The 15,150-nt window shown below is 43.9% G+C and overlaps 1 protein-coding gene across 5 annotated transcripts in view; it reads right to left on the bottom strand.

The window, feature by feature from the left end:
- Positions 1-3,142, bottom strand: part of SIRT5 (sirtuin 5) — a 30,186-nt gene extending 27,044 nt beyond the window's left edge. For 3 of the 5 annotated variants that reach the window (XR_003437553.1, XR_003437552.1, XM_027128390.1), the window contains exon 1: positions 1,460-1,587. The gene's annotated coding sequence lies outside the window, so the exon portion shown is untranslated. Of the gene's footprint in view, positions 1-1,459; positions 1,588-1,619; positions 1,725-3,076 lie in introns of those variants that run through there. The other 2 variants (XM_027128392.1, XM_027128391.1) reach the window with 2 other exon arrangements.
- Positions 3,143-15,150: the final 12,008 nt, after the last annotated feature.

Raw genomic sequence — 15,150 nt, 5'->3', positions numbered from 1 at the left:
TTGCACTGTTGCTTTCTAATATTTAAATCTGGAGACATCAATTTGATCCAGAAAATTATTTTCTTCCTCTGTTAAGTTTTTAAATGTTAGAAAACATTCCCACTTATTTTCAAAGAATTCTAGACCAACTCCTGAGTAAACTGTCATGTTTTTTTCTTAGACATGAAGGTAGGATTTTTAAAGTCATTAAGCATTTAAAAGGATTTAAGGATTTAAAATCCAATCAACAAAGGCATCAACATAAAGCAATTGACTATACTGCTATATGTACAGCTCTTCTGCATGAGCGTCTAAATGGTGGGTCTTCTGCTGGACAGCTGTGAAATGAAGGCAAATCTTCATTCTACTCTGAACTTAAGTACTGAATTTGTTGCTAATTATAAAGAGTTGTCAAAAATTTGAGATTATTAAGAAGGAGTTTTTAATTAGAATTGACAAAATTAAGACTTGTATTATCTGGGTAAAATGTTATTAATTTTTCATCTATTAATTCATCTAATTAATTAATTCATCTATTAATTTTTCATCTAAGTTTTTCTATTCAAATGTTCTCATTATTGAGTAATAATAATTACTTTCACCATAATACTGAACTCAAAATAATAAAATGGAAAAAAGTTTTCCTTGCTCATGTTTCAATATTTCCAAAAACCACTAGTATCTAGATTGTTTGTCTAGGAAATGCAATGAGCAAGTACTTTGGGGGAAGACAGCTTTAGTTCTCATCTTATGTGAATTATAATGTCTATTGACATACACATATATCTTATATATATATAAACATATATATGCATATAAACATACTCATGAACTGTATACAATTAAAATACTTTTAAATATGTATATTCTTTTTATTTCAAATCTTTTATCATACTAATTTATTAGTGGAATCTAAGTTTTTCGTGTCTATCTGAAGTAATGCATCAGTGAGATAATTTTGGTCTTGTGGGTTACAAAAACTAAACAGGTCTACTGCCTGTTTTATTAGTCATCACATGATTTTTTTTTAAATGAATGTAGGAATTGTTTTGCTAAATTTTCCATTAACTTACAAGATGTTCTCCAAGTCTCTCAGTAAATGTGAAAACAAAGGAGAGATTAAGAACAAAACTTTTGCACGTTTTAGAACAGTGCCACCTGAAGTTTATCTGCATGATTGTAAATGCTCAGAACATAAGTCTATTTTCAAGATGCTACCTCAAAGTATTCATCGGAAGCATCCTCTGTGCCAACATTTATCTGCGTTTCTGAGGGATCAGGGTGGGCAGTGGTTCTAGCTTCCGCAAGCTCACATCACGATTCAAGTGCAAAAGCAAATACCCGGGTGGTGCGGTGGTAGGGTAGAAGGTCCCCACTGTGCTGAGTCAGAGGAGGAAGAACTCAGGATATCTGGTCCAAAAGCCCTCAGGGGTGAAAAATGCCCTGGGTGAAGCCACCAATTATCCTGCCTTGCTTTTACCTTCAGGTGGGAAGAAAGGCCTCAGGAGAGAAAAACTCATTCATCACAGTCATCGGGAGCTTTCTGGGTGCAGGATAGGTGCCCAAACACTGATATTACTCTGGGTGAATGGCAGTACCTACTTAACCGGGCTTTCTTGTGAAACTGGAAATTCACCTACCCAATTAGAAAAAAAGAAAAATGTCTCAGGTTCCCTGTTGAGAAAGGGGGCACCCCACCAATTCTGAAAAACACAATAAATGTAAGGTTACATTAGGAATTCGAGAAAAAAAAATTTACAGAACATTAATTTAAAATACATGATAATGGGCTTCCCTGGTGGCGCAGTGGATAAGAATCCGCCTGCCAATGCAGGGGACACGGGTTTGAGCCCTGGTCCCGGAAGTTCCCACATGCCGCGGAGCAACTGAGCCTGTGCTCTAGAGCCCTGAAGACACAACTACTGAAGCCCGTGCGCCTACAGCCCGTGCTCTGCAACAGGAGAAGCCACCGCAGTGAGAAGTCCGCATACCGCAACTAGAGAAAGCCCACGTGGCAGCAATGAAGACCCGTCGCAGCCAAAAATAAATAAATTTATTAAAAAATAAAATACACAGTAAGTACATTGCAAAGGAACTGCAAAAACTTACACAGCTGTTCACTAAATACTTTTTGAACACCTATGAGCTAAATAAATGCAATGCTCTAGCCCCCAGGTATCGACACTGGCAGACTCACTCCCTCTCCCCTACTACCACCTGCTCTTGTCAAGGTCACCAGCCTTCCTAAACCCAAGGCTCCTACTGGATCACGTCTCCGGAAACCACTTTCTCCTCCCGGCTTCCAGGCGCCATCCTCTCCTGGTTTTTCTCCTACCTCGCTGGATCTCCCAACCTCCCAAGGCTTCAAGATGGCGCTCCCACCTCACACAGCCAAGCCCGAACTCCGGAACTTTCCCCAAAACTTCTTCCTACAAAGCCTTAGGGCACCATCCTCCTTGATGCCCACTTCTCCTTTCCTTCAGCATCTCGCACCCACAGCCCCACAGCTCAGCAAATCCCGAAAGCTGCAGTTTTACACTACGTGCGGATCTGGCCGTTCCTCCCAGGCCCACCAGCCGGCCTAGGCCACCCCACATCTGCCACCCGGGCGGCTGCCATGCCCAGAGTGACTCTAGTCCAAGGGGACGTCCTGCCTGGGGCCCCCGGGGTCTCCCCCTTCACAGCAGCCTACCAGGCCCACCTGCCCTGGCCACATGACTTTCCGACCTCGTTTCCTCCCCTCCCTCGTCTCTCGGCCGCGCTGTGCCGGGAAGACACAGGGCCTCGGGCCTCCGCACGTGCGGCTGCGGCCGGGGCTGCCTCCCGGGTCCACCCGCAGAAGTTGGGCGCACTCCCCTCCCCCTCGCGCTCCTCCTCCCCCTCTGCCACCATCTTGGACCCCGGAATCGGCGGGTGCTTTCGAGCCGCGCAGGCGCGCCGCTGGCCGGCTGGCCCCGCCTCCGCGTCCGGCCCGGTGAGCCCCCGGTCCACACCCAGCCGCTGAGCTCGGCCCCGCGGGAACGCGTGCTCTGCCGGACCCCAGGCTGGAGCCCAGGAAGGCCGCGCAGATGCCGGCCTGGCCCCAGCGCAGACGCACCTGCAGCAGGCCCGAGCGGCGGCGGCAGCGGCGGCGGCTCTGGCGCGGGGACTGGACGACGAGGCCGGGGGGCGGGACGACGAGGCCGGGGGCGGAGCGGCTTGACCCACGTGGCCGGGCTTCCGCGGCCCCTGCCGGAGACCCACACCTGGCCGGGTTCCCGAGCCTTGGGGGGCCATTCCTTGGGCCTGTTAATCGTCGAACAAGATTGTTCTTTTGCATTTCTTTCTTTGGGGGCCGACCGGCCCGGGGGAGGGGACAGGATCTTACTTCGTCTTTGTGAGCTTCCCAGATGTGTTGTGAACGACGAGCTGCTTTCCTCCTTGAGCCTGCAGCCGATCGCACAACTTTGCGACAGAGCACTTGGAGTTATAGGTGGGCTTCCTCTGAGACGCTATTTCCAATGATGGTCAGCGGGGCTCCCAGGCCAGCCCACCAAAGCTGAGTGCCGGTGCTGAGATCCTGACCCCTTGTCTGAAGGGAACAGTTTCAGGTCCTCGAGGACTCTGTGACCCACGTGGCTCCACGTGTCTGAGTGCCCGTAAAATCACTCATCTTTCTTTGTCCTTGACTTAGCGTTACCACCAGCACTAATTTTCTCGGAATAGAATTGCTTCTGGCTGCGCCAGTAATCCTAAAGGCAAGCGGTCTGAGAACTTGGTTGCATAGAATGTTATGGTAACATTTGTTTTCCCAGCTCAGACCTCAACCACTTCCCTCAGTCTGGCTGGAAATCCAGCCCACTTTGCGGCCTCTCTTGCTCCTGCAAGCTGTACCAGCCTTCAGGGCCCTATGGAGTCCAAGAAAATTGGAGAAGGGCCTCACCTCTGGCTGCTATATTTTCCTAACATGTATATAGCACTTTGCACCAGACACCTCTAAGAACTTCACATGTATTAACCAATTGAAATCTTCCCCACCACTCGATAAAACATATAGGGTTATCCCCACTTTCCCCTCAGTGGGGAAACTGAGACCCAAGGAGGTCAAGTAACTGCCCAAGATGGAAAGACTGTTGAATAGTAGAACTGGGATTTGTAAGTGCTTTGGCTCCAGACACAAGGGTCCATGCCACCACATATACTGCTACTCATTAAAGTGTTGTTTCATTGCTTTTCCTGCTTATGATGTTAGCCATCAAGTGTTAATCCTTTCCTTCATTCAGACATTGGGGGAGGAGGGAAGGCAGGCTGTGGGGAAGGCCCAGTGCCCCTCACTGCAACCTTCCGTGGTCCAAAGGCCCAATGTGTAGCCCTCTGCCACCTCCCACAGGTTAGGCCCCCTCTGAGGCATCGCATTCCATCAAGCCCCAGGGGTCACCACCCACAGCTACCCACCACACATCCCTCAACCACATCCCTTCTTCCAGGCTTACAAAAGCTGACTCTTCCATCAGTGTCAGGCTACTTCCTCTTCTTGAAGCATCAACCACCATCTTTTCCATCCTTAGAGCAACTCCAGCTTAATTTCTTGATGGCCTTGTTCTAAAACAAAGGCTGGTCCCTCTTCCTGGAATGTTCATTTTTCATTCCTTCCATAGTAACTCCTCTCATCCTTCCAGCCTAGCTCAGTTGTCACTTCCTCAAGGAGCCTTCTCTGACCCCAGCTCCCCCTGCCTCTACTAGGTGAGATGCAGGCTCTTACAGCACCATAGCAGTTAGCCCAATGAAGACTTCAAATAGATTTCTGTTCATTTGATGAAATTTTCTCTCCCCACCAGGCTGTAAGTTTCCCTGAAGATGACCCTTTTGTCTCTGTTTGCTCACCGTGATATTTCCAGTCCCTCACAGTGCCTGATAGGAGATACTCAATTTATGAATGCATTTAATATGTATTAAATGAATGAATGAACCACCTTGCAGGAAAAGCAGCCCAGAACTCAGAGGATAATGGCTTGGCTATCTTTACTAAATTGAAGACGAAGCAAATTACTTTTTCTTTCATGTTGCTTGTGGGTCCCTAGCAGCACAAAACAATTAGAAAATATAAGCAAAAAACAGTTTATTGATAACTCACCCTATCTACAGAGGTTTTTCTGGGATAACCAGGTAGGTGATGTAAGAGTTTAGGAGCACATATACTGGGAGTTGGTTCTGCCTCCTTCCTTTAGTGAAATTCAGACGTGCCAAGCTTTATCTCTGGAAAGACAATCTTCCCCCACCCTGACTTTTATGTCCTCTTGGGGCCATTCACTTTGCTGATTACCATGCTGCCCCTCAGGCGTGGACTGTCCTCTTTAAGCCTCTGGTACAAATATAAACTTGGACATAAACCCCGAGGCTTGGTGTCTTTCACTGATTGATTTTGACACACTAGGAGAAGGCTAAAACTTTCTAAGGGAGAACAAGAAAATAACCATCAAGATCACAAAACTGCAAGAGATAAACACAATCCAGAAATTGTGCAAAATCCCAGCCCCACTCGATTCTATATTTCCCAGCTCCAACCTGCTTCCATGAGATCGTGCCAATGTAACATCAACACTGCGAGGCCACTCCCCACCCCGTGTGTGTTGGGTCTTTCATGGAGGAAGGCAAGAGAGCAAGGCCCTCTCCGCACAGGCCCTCAGGTTCTTTAGGCTCCAGTGTGAGTCCTGAGGGGTGGCTAACACCAAGCGTGACCCTGCCCTAAGAGGGAGCCACATACACAGCACCCAAGGCTTGTGGCTCTTACCCCCTGCAGCTGGTCAGTGCATGTGCATAGGATATGGCTACATATATTATAGCAACCATGCACACAGCCCAAGCTGAAGAAATAACATTGACACGAATAGGTGAACTGAGTGGTGGTGGACAGGAAATGGGGTTGCAGATGTTTGCAGGATCTGCAATGAGGAGTGTAAGGTTGTGAGGACAAGGCTACATCAGACAGTCCGGAGCAATGAGAAGGAAACAGTCTTTCAGGGTTGGATGGTGAGCTGTGGAGGAGCCCATACCTGTATTCTTAATGTCTGAGAGCCCTATCCTTTCTTTTCATGTTTAAAACATCCAGTTTGTTGTTGGTTTTTTTGGTGGATGCAATATCTTTATCTTTTTAAAGACATTGGAAGAATGACCACACCCCCTCCCAAAGAGAATTTCCCCACTGGGTCTCTTCCATTCCACCTTTATCTGAAGATACAGCTCTCCTTTCATGCCCCCATCCATCTCCAATAAGATGTCTGCGTTCTCCACACTTAACGAGTGTTTGCCACCAGATGGAAGGCTGTTCACACTTATTGAGTAGGGGGAGGAGAGGGCTAAGTGGGAAGGTCCATGCTTGAGGACATCTCTCTTCGGAGACCTCTTCACCTTGCTACTTGGTCTCCAGGGTACTTCAGAGATAAGGACCAAAGTCCCAGGAGCTTCCAAATCCTGATTCATCCTGTTGTGGGCAACCTCTGTAGTTTGGGAGGGTTCGTTTATCCACAGTTCCCTTGACATAGGCCAAGCCTCAGCCTCTGCATCTTGGTGTGTTTGAACCTTTTCTGGCTGAGGCCATCTCTACCCTGGCAGAAAGCCTGTGGGACAGGATCATTTCTATGAAAACTACCAGCCAACTCCCCTTCCACGGGGCCACATTCAGCTTACAAAAAACGTGCATGAAAAACTTTCCCTGCCGAACTCTGGAAATGAAGGCATTCCCAACACAACCCTAACTCTCTTTGCTCTGCCCCTTAGGTCCTTCTAGCTGCACCATCCCACCTTTGGGCTTTTTCAGGTACGTGCTGGATATCAATCCCTGAGTCCCTCCAGCTTCAGGGGGACACAGGTCAAGCTCTCTGGGGGGTTTACTGAAGCCCTCCTCACTTGGCATGAAGTGAGAGCAAAAGCTCCCCTCTGTTCCCCCATGAAGGTACAGGAAAGACACCTACATTTTAACAACTATACCCAAAGAATATTTTTCCTTTTATACACCCAAGGGTGGGTGAGGGACCTATTATGCTGTATTCTATATTGTCAAAACCTGGAAACAACCCAAATGTCCATCAACTGTGAATGGATAATCATATTGTGGCACAACCTTACAATGAGATACTACTCAGCAATAAGAAAGGACAAATGAATAACATATGCCACAATATGGATGAATGTCAAAAGCCTTATGTTAAGTGAAAATAGCCAAACTCAAAAGGCAACAAACTATATGATTCCATATATATCACATTCTGGAAAAAGCAAATCCGTAGACACAAAACTCAGATCAGTTGCCAGGTAATGGGGTAGAGCAAGGGATTGACTACAAATGGTCATGAGAAAATTTGGGGGAGAGAAAGTCTGTATCTTCACTGTAGTGAGGATTATATGACTACATATATTTGTTGAAACTCATAAGACTGTACATGAAAGAAGGATGAGTTTTGGTGTATATAAATTATAACTCAATAAAACTGACTTTAAAAAATAAGAGCTCTCAGTACTTTATAAGCAAAGAATGAGGACACAGTTTTATATTAGCTATCTATTGCTGTGTAACAAATTATGACAGAACTTAGCAGCTCTAAACAACATTTATTATCTCACAGTTTCTGTAGGTCAGGAATTTGGGAACAGCTTAGCTGTGTAGTTCTGGCTCGGGATCTTTCATGAAGTTGCAGCTAATATGTCAGCTGAACTGCTGTCATCTGAAGGCTGGATTGGGGCTGGGATACAACAACCTTGGGATACTGTAGTTACACAAGCTGTTTGACTAACAAAATAAGTGTCTAACTAGTAAACTGACATCAGCTTTTTTGTACCCTCAGCTGGTGAGGTCTGGGGACATTCCAGGTATAGAAGAATAGTAGTTTGGTTCTTAATTGCAAGCAACAGAAACCAATTCTGGCTTGTTTAATAAGAAAATTTATCTTATTAAACAGATATTGTATAAATAACTGTTACTACAATAATTTGTTAATGGATAATTTGATATAAATTGTGACATCAAAAACATGAAATGTGTAAGAGGTACAAATTACTATGTATAAAATATGCTACAAGGATATATTGTACAGCACAGATAGTATAGCCAATATTTTACAATAGCTTTAAAAGGAGTATAATCTATAAAAAATTTGAATCACTATGTTGATTGAAAAAAATACTTTTTAAGCCTGGTATATACCACCTAAATCAAGGGATCAAAGTGAACGTCACCAGTAATGGGACCAAAAAAAATGATAGGATACAATCACTTCCAAAAATGATAAAGCTTAATTTAATCAAGAGGAAACATCAGACAAACCCAACTGAAGGACATTCTACAAAAGGACTGGACTGTTGATTTTTAAAGTGTCAAGGTCATGAAAGCCACTGAAAGACCGAGGCACTGCTCCACACAGAAGGGGACTAAAGAAACATGACAGTTAAATGCTCCATGTGATTGTGACCTGGATATTTTCACTATAAAATTCATTATTGTGTCAACTGAATAAACTTGAATGGGTCTGAGGATTAGGTGGTAGTGCCGTATTAAGGTTAATTTTCTGATTTTTTTTTTTTTTTTTTTTTGCGGTACGCGGGCCTCTCACTGTTGTGGCCTCTCCCACTGCGGAGCACAGGCTCCGGACGCGCAGGCTCAGCAGCCATGGCTCACGGGCCCAGCCGCTCCGCAGCATGTGGGATCTTCCCAGACCGGGGCACGAACCCACGTCCCCTGCATCGGCAGGCGGACTCTCAACCACTGCGCCACCAGGGAAGCCCAATTTTCTGATTTTGATTGTTGTGCTGTGGTTATATAGTAGAATATTCTCGTTTGTAGAAAATACAAAGTATTGGGAGATCATGGGACATCAGATTAGCAATTACTCTCAAATGGTTTAGAGAAAAACTTATTTGTATAACTTTTATTTGTCCCAACTTTTCTGTAAGTTTGTTTCAAAATGAAAAATATTTTTTAGAACATAAAAAGGATATTGGGGGCTTCCCTGGTGGCGCAGTGGTTGAGAGTCCGCCTGCTGATGCAGGGGACACTGGTTCGTGCCCCGGTCCGGGAGGATCCCACATGCCGTGGAGCGGCTGGGCCCGTGAGCCATGGCCGCTGAGCCTGCGCGTCCGGAGCCTGTGCTCCGCAATGGGAGAGGCCACAACAGTGAGAGGCCCGCGTACCGCAAAAAAAAAAAAAAAAAGGATATTGGGTAGCAGCTCTATTCACAATTGTCACCACCCCACACCAATACCCCACAAACAAAACAAAAGGAAATAGAAACAATGCAAATGACCATCAAGAGGTGAATGGATAAACCAGCTGTGGTATATCCATACAACAAAATACTTAATAGAAAGGAGTAGACTATTAGCACATGCAGCAGCTTGGATGACTCTCAGAGGCATTGTGCAAAGACATAAAAGACTATCTATCGTATGATTCCATTTATATGACATTCTAGAAAAGACAAAACTGTAGAGATGGAGCACAGAGCAGTGGTCTCAGGGGTCGGAAGCAGGGAGGGTATGACCATAGATAGCAGAGGGGAGTACTTTGGGGTGATGAAAACTATTCTGTATCCTGAGTGTGGCTGTGGCTGAACAAATCTATATGGGTCAGAATTCCTAGAACTGTATACTAAAACAAAACGAACATGTCACGAGATGGGGGTGACGATTATATAGCTCTATACGTTTACTAACACACATTGAGTTATTCAACTACGATGTTCGAATACTCTAGTAAGTAAATTATACCAGGCGGAGTAGACGGTGGGCAGATGGAGGATTTGTATATGTTTGGAAATATTCATATTAAAAAGGTAATAACAGCAAAGGGGCACTGGGTATCTCAGAGTATCACTGGGACGGGGACCTCCAGGCAGGAGCAAAACTCAAAATCCCACTGCAGGTCTACTGTAGAAAGAACGTCTACAGCCACCACCATCGAGAACCACATCTGAACTTGGACCATGGACTCTGGTCATCGTGGATATGGGTGCGGCCACAGCACCACTCTCTCTGCTGCCCAAGAACATGGGCTTCTGCATCCTTTGCCAATGTCAGACAGAGTTACGTCTGATTCTTTCTTTGTGTCACTAGTTCTGTTTTCAGAGTCCGGAGTAGGTACCTCTGCCTGCCAGGCCTCCGTCCTCTGGCTGTGCCTTGGGAAAGTGAGTCTCTTGCATTTTCACCTGCTAGAGTGAAAGTCAGACTCTGCCTCTCACCAAAACTCCTAAGGTGGGAGGATTCCCCAACCATGGGAATGGGTTACAGATGCTGAGCTTGCAAAAAGAAGGACACGCCCACTGTGACAGTCAGCACCATCTCTTTCAAGTCTTGACTTAAATTGGCCTCTTTTGGTCTAGAAATGCTTCATATTCCAGTACAGTAAATTCTCCAAATTTACTGCACAAATGTTTACTACACGTTTTCCAAAACACTAAGACGGTTGACAAAGTATCCACTTGTCTGTCCATCTCTCCTTCCACATGCTCCACCACAGTTTCTAGACAGACCCTTACACGCTCCAAACCTCTTAGCATTTTCTGCTCCAATATGTTTAATAACACAAGCTTTGTATTCTACATTCTTGGTCCAAAAAAACCAAAGGCAATGAGGAGACCCCAGACTGTTTGACACATAAAGACAACTTTGGGTCACATCAAATCGTTACAGAACAGCCACAGGGACATAAGTAGAAGTCAAGTTTACAAGCGTCCCCTTACTTTGATGTATTTGCCCTTTGGCAAAACCTCTGTGGTGGAAGAGGGCTATCCTCCTTTGCTTAAATTTCACAGAACACCAAAATGGCACCTAAGTGGTTCATTTCCGCTCTGGAACTGGCTATCACGCTATACTTATGCTATCCGTATATTATTGCAGGAAGGATTTTTATAGTGCTTTATTGGTCCTAAGTGCTCTCAAATCATTAATAAGTTATTCGTCCCTGAATCTTCTGGTCAATGTTAACATCTTCTGTTTGAAGTGCAGCCACCTGGATGTAGAGGTTAAGCGCCTGGCCCAAGGTCAGGGGGTGAGGCACTGTCAAACCTGGGATTGCATGATTTTATAGAGAAAGAATCCAACACTATGTCATTCATCGGAAGAAGAGGCTACTCTTGACCCAGGCCACTTTAAAAGTCAAAGGAAAGATGAATTAAGTGCTGAGCTGGTGTGTTTCAAAGTTTGCTTGGGGGGTACCAGCCGAGGAAGGGTCAATTACTTTGCTGTGATAGGACTTCTAAATCAATCCAGTTCAGCATCTTGACCACCGAAACTAAAACTGTCCCTTGAGATGTCTCTCCCTGTGTTTTTATATATTCACACTCATGTTCTAAAAATGACCTTCTGAGGGATTAATGGAAGAGGTGATTTAGACCCAGAGTCACTAAAATTGATAATAAAAGAAAGAATTTTAGCTTTAATGCAGTAGTCATTTCTTAAACACGCTCAGTAGCTAATATTCTATTATTCTTTTCTTAATAGTAGGGTCAAGTTAAAATATATTTGGCAAAAAATATGATACTTTTTTTTGTAGGACCCTCCAGCAGGGGAAGGTTAAAAGCAGTAAGAGGACTCCTCGGGCATTGCCATGCAAAATCAATAGCTGCTACCTCTGGGCTTCAGCACCAGAAGCTTGCCTGTCTTCCAATTCCCCTTCTCACGTTCCTCAGAGAGGCTGAAGAAAAGCTCTAGAAGGGAATTCAAGCTCAGTTTCCTTGGCTTTCCAGAGATCCCTGTAATTAAGCAACAGTGATTTAATGGAAGAATCTAAGAAGAAGGATTCATTCTTCAGTCTCAGTAGAAAAAGCTTCTGCCTAAACCAACTTCTTTGTTCACTCTCGCATTCTGTTTTCTCGGCACCTACGTGTCTTCTCAGCTCTTCGCTGTGAGTTGTTTCTTTGTGAGGCAGCATGAAGCAGTATTTCTAGAGGAGGCAAGTATATGATTATTTGAGCCAGAGCAGGTGGAAATGGAGCCTGAGGAGTGAATCACTGGGGCCAGGAGGCTGGAAGATGGTGATTGGCCAGACTTGGGTCACATGCCCTCCTATGGACTAGAGAGGTGGGTCAGCTCCATCTGAGCCACATGTGCTAAATAAGAACAGAAGAGGGGGGCTTCCCTGGTGGCGCAGTGGTTGAGAGTCCGCCTGCCGATGCAGGAGACACGGGTTTGTGCCCCGGTCCGGGAGGATCCCGAAATGCCGTGGAGCGGCTGGGCCCGTGAGCCATGGCCGCTGAGCCTGCGCGTCCGGAGCCTGTGCTCCGCGACGGGAGAGGCCGCAGCAGTGAAAAGCCTGCGTACTGCAAAAAAAAAAAAAAAAAAAAAAAAGAGGATGATCACCCAAGAGAAAATTAAGATGCTATTAGAAGACAAAGGAGAAACAGATGCTGGGCAGGCAAAAGCAACAGGTGGCACGACAGAAGTCCATCTTATATATGAGGAAAATAAGGCTCAGAATGTTTAAGAAACTTAGTTGAGGCCATGTAGCTAGTGGTCCAAACCAGGCTTGTGGCACTATTATTTTTATTAGTCTGATTTCTTTTCCTAAGGATATTTTAAGGAAAATATAGGGAATGCATCCCATTCTCAGAAAATATCTTAATCATTTTGAGAGTTACATATAGTCACTAGGACTCTGTTGACTTTATCATCTTGCATCCATGATAAGTATTTTCACTGCTAATGACAATGTTAGTGTTGAAACTGGCGAAAATTCAATCCAATGTCAGCTTGTGAGCCACAGTTAGTTACTGCTCATGCCTAGCATTCCTGGACCTGAGGACTCAGTTCTGTCCCCAGCCAGCCCTGTCCCTTCTGGCCTTACATCTTTGACTCAGCCTGCATCTATAACAGGGAGAAAGAGATGCTTAAGGACCGTCTACACCACATCTCCGGGTGAGCCAAACTGCCGGTGAGGGTGCTAGTGGCTCTCAGCACACCCCTGAGAGCTCTGGGGCAGGAGTGACCAGAGGACACAGACTCTTCTGTCTCAGCTTGGAGACTAAGCTTCAAGAGGGCCAGGAACTCCCGGAAGTAAGTTAGAGAGACACATAGAGATGATCCAAGGGGTTAAAAAAAGAAGTAGTTAGCTCATTTAACTCGGAGAAAGGAAGCCTGAGAATAGTTCTGATTAGAGATGTTAAATATCAACTTTAATCAAGACATATTTATTGAGCCCACCATGCACTGGGCCAGGACTACCCACGAGGAATACTCGCCTGGGGAACAATGCCTCGCTGTTCTGTCTCTGCTGAGGATGGAACAAAGGAAATGGATCTGTGTGGCATAAGAAGAGCTTCAAAGTAGCTGTAATGGAGAATTTTCCACATCACATAATGAGAGTCTTTTAAATACAGGGCTGGCTCACCAGGCGGATGCCGAGCCCAAAGCGTGCCTGGGGCAGGCTTGCACAAATCAGTTCTGGCTGGTTTGAGATGTGTAGTTTACAGCAATCAATTGTCCACATAGGGCTGGGGTTGAGATACGATGATGTCGTTTTCCTCTGTGTTATTTTGAACCCTCACTTTAATAAATACTACCGAGAAACTTCTCAGAAGTGTTAAAAACAGGTTATTTGGAGAAAACAGAAGTGAGTATCTGAACTCTACATGAAGGACGTTACAATGGAAAACACCCAGAGGTTTAAATAAACATTTTCAAATGTTGTAAAGAAAAGCACGCAAACCTTAAAGGAAGATAGCAACCTGAGGACAATACTGAAACTATGACCACTGACAAAATATTTGCTATCTAACTGTTCATTGCAGTTGGTTAGAAAACATTAAAATCCCAATAGATAACTGGATTAAAAAAAAAAAACTCATAAAAAATTTATATTTGGCCAAAAATGAATGAAACAAAATTTTGACCTACTTATAAAGCAAAATTCAATTTAAACAATGTACTAAATTCTTTTCTAAAAAAATCACCTAATTTTTTTTTCAATAATAATTTCCATTGCTGATGAAGACACTGAAAAAGGAGCCTATCTGGATATCAATGTGACTGTTTTATAGGTAAAACTCCTTTAAAAACATTTTTAGTAATTCCATTTTTGTTTTTGGAAATCTATCCCTAAAAATATTTAAATCCAAAAATAGCATTGCTCAAAAATGTTCATTGCATCATCCATAGTCCAGAATAAAAATGTTATTCTTATTCACCTGCAACCATGAGAGACCGGACGTAACCCAAATGTCCGATGGTAGGTGAATGTTTCCTAAATTATGATGCAACAACTCATAATACTGGACAGCAATTAAAATTTTTTAAAGTTGAGTTATAACATGGAAAAGGTCACAGTCAACATTAAGTGAAAAAAGTAGGATATGCCTAGTTCTGCTACTTACTAACTCTGTGGCTAGTAAGAGACTCAGTTTCTCATCTGTAAAATGGGGAAGTAACAACAGTATCTTCTTTATCAGGTTGTTTTGACCATTAACTGGAATTACATACATAAAGTGCTTAGCAGAGTGTCTAGCAAGTAGTAAATGCTCAATAAATGATAGTTTCTATTTTTCGAACATGAGATATAGCCTTGTATTTAAAGAGTCATCATCACGAGATTTTAAGCCAAAAACTAAGCTTAGAGTGATCCTTGGAAAGAAATAGGTCAATGGCAGGGGTTGTCTCTGTGAGTATTCAACTATGGGTCAAATATGGTTCAATTATTATTTTCTCTACATTTTCCTTTCTTTGTATATTCTGAGTTTTTCCCTTGGCTATTTCTACTACTTTTATAATGGATGAAAAGACCAAGTTTTAAAACAAAAATTTAGTTTAATGGAATGCTTATTACTCCACCATAAAAAAGAATGAAATATTGCCACTTGCAGCAACATGGATGGACCTAGAGAATATTACACTAAGTGAAGTAAGTCAGACAAAGACAAATACTATACAATGTCACTTATATGTGGAATCTAAAAAATAATGCAAATGAATCTATATACAAAACAGAAACAGACTCACAGACATAGAAAACAAACTTCTGGTTACCAAACGGGAAAGGGTCAGGGGGTGGGATAAATTGGGAGTATGGGATTAACAGATACAAACTACTATACAGAAAATAGATAAGCAACAAGGAACTTGTTGCACAGGGAACTATATTCAATATCTTGCCATGACATATAAAGAAAATAATCTAATATATATGTATAGACGTACATATATATACATTTA

Source organism: Aethalodelphis obliquidens, unplaced genomic scaffold (genome assembly GCF_003676395.1).
Source record: "Aethalodelphis obliquidens isolate GAN/ISIS:26980383/991018 unplaced genomic scaffold, ASM367639v1 scaffold34, whole genome shotgun sequence".
NCBI classification, from domain to species: Eukaryota; Metazoa; Chordata; class Mammalia; order Artiodactyla; family Delphinidae; genus Aethalodelphis; species Aethalodelphis obliquidens.
This window is presented reverse-complemented; position numbering and strand designations above follow the sequence as displayed.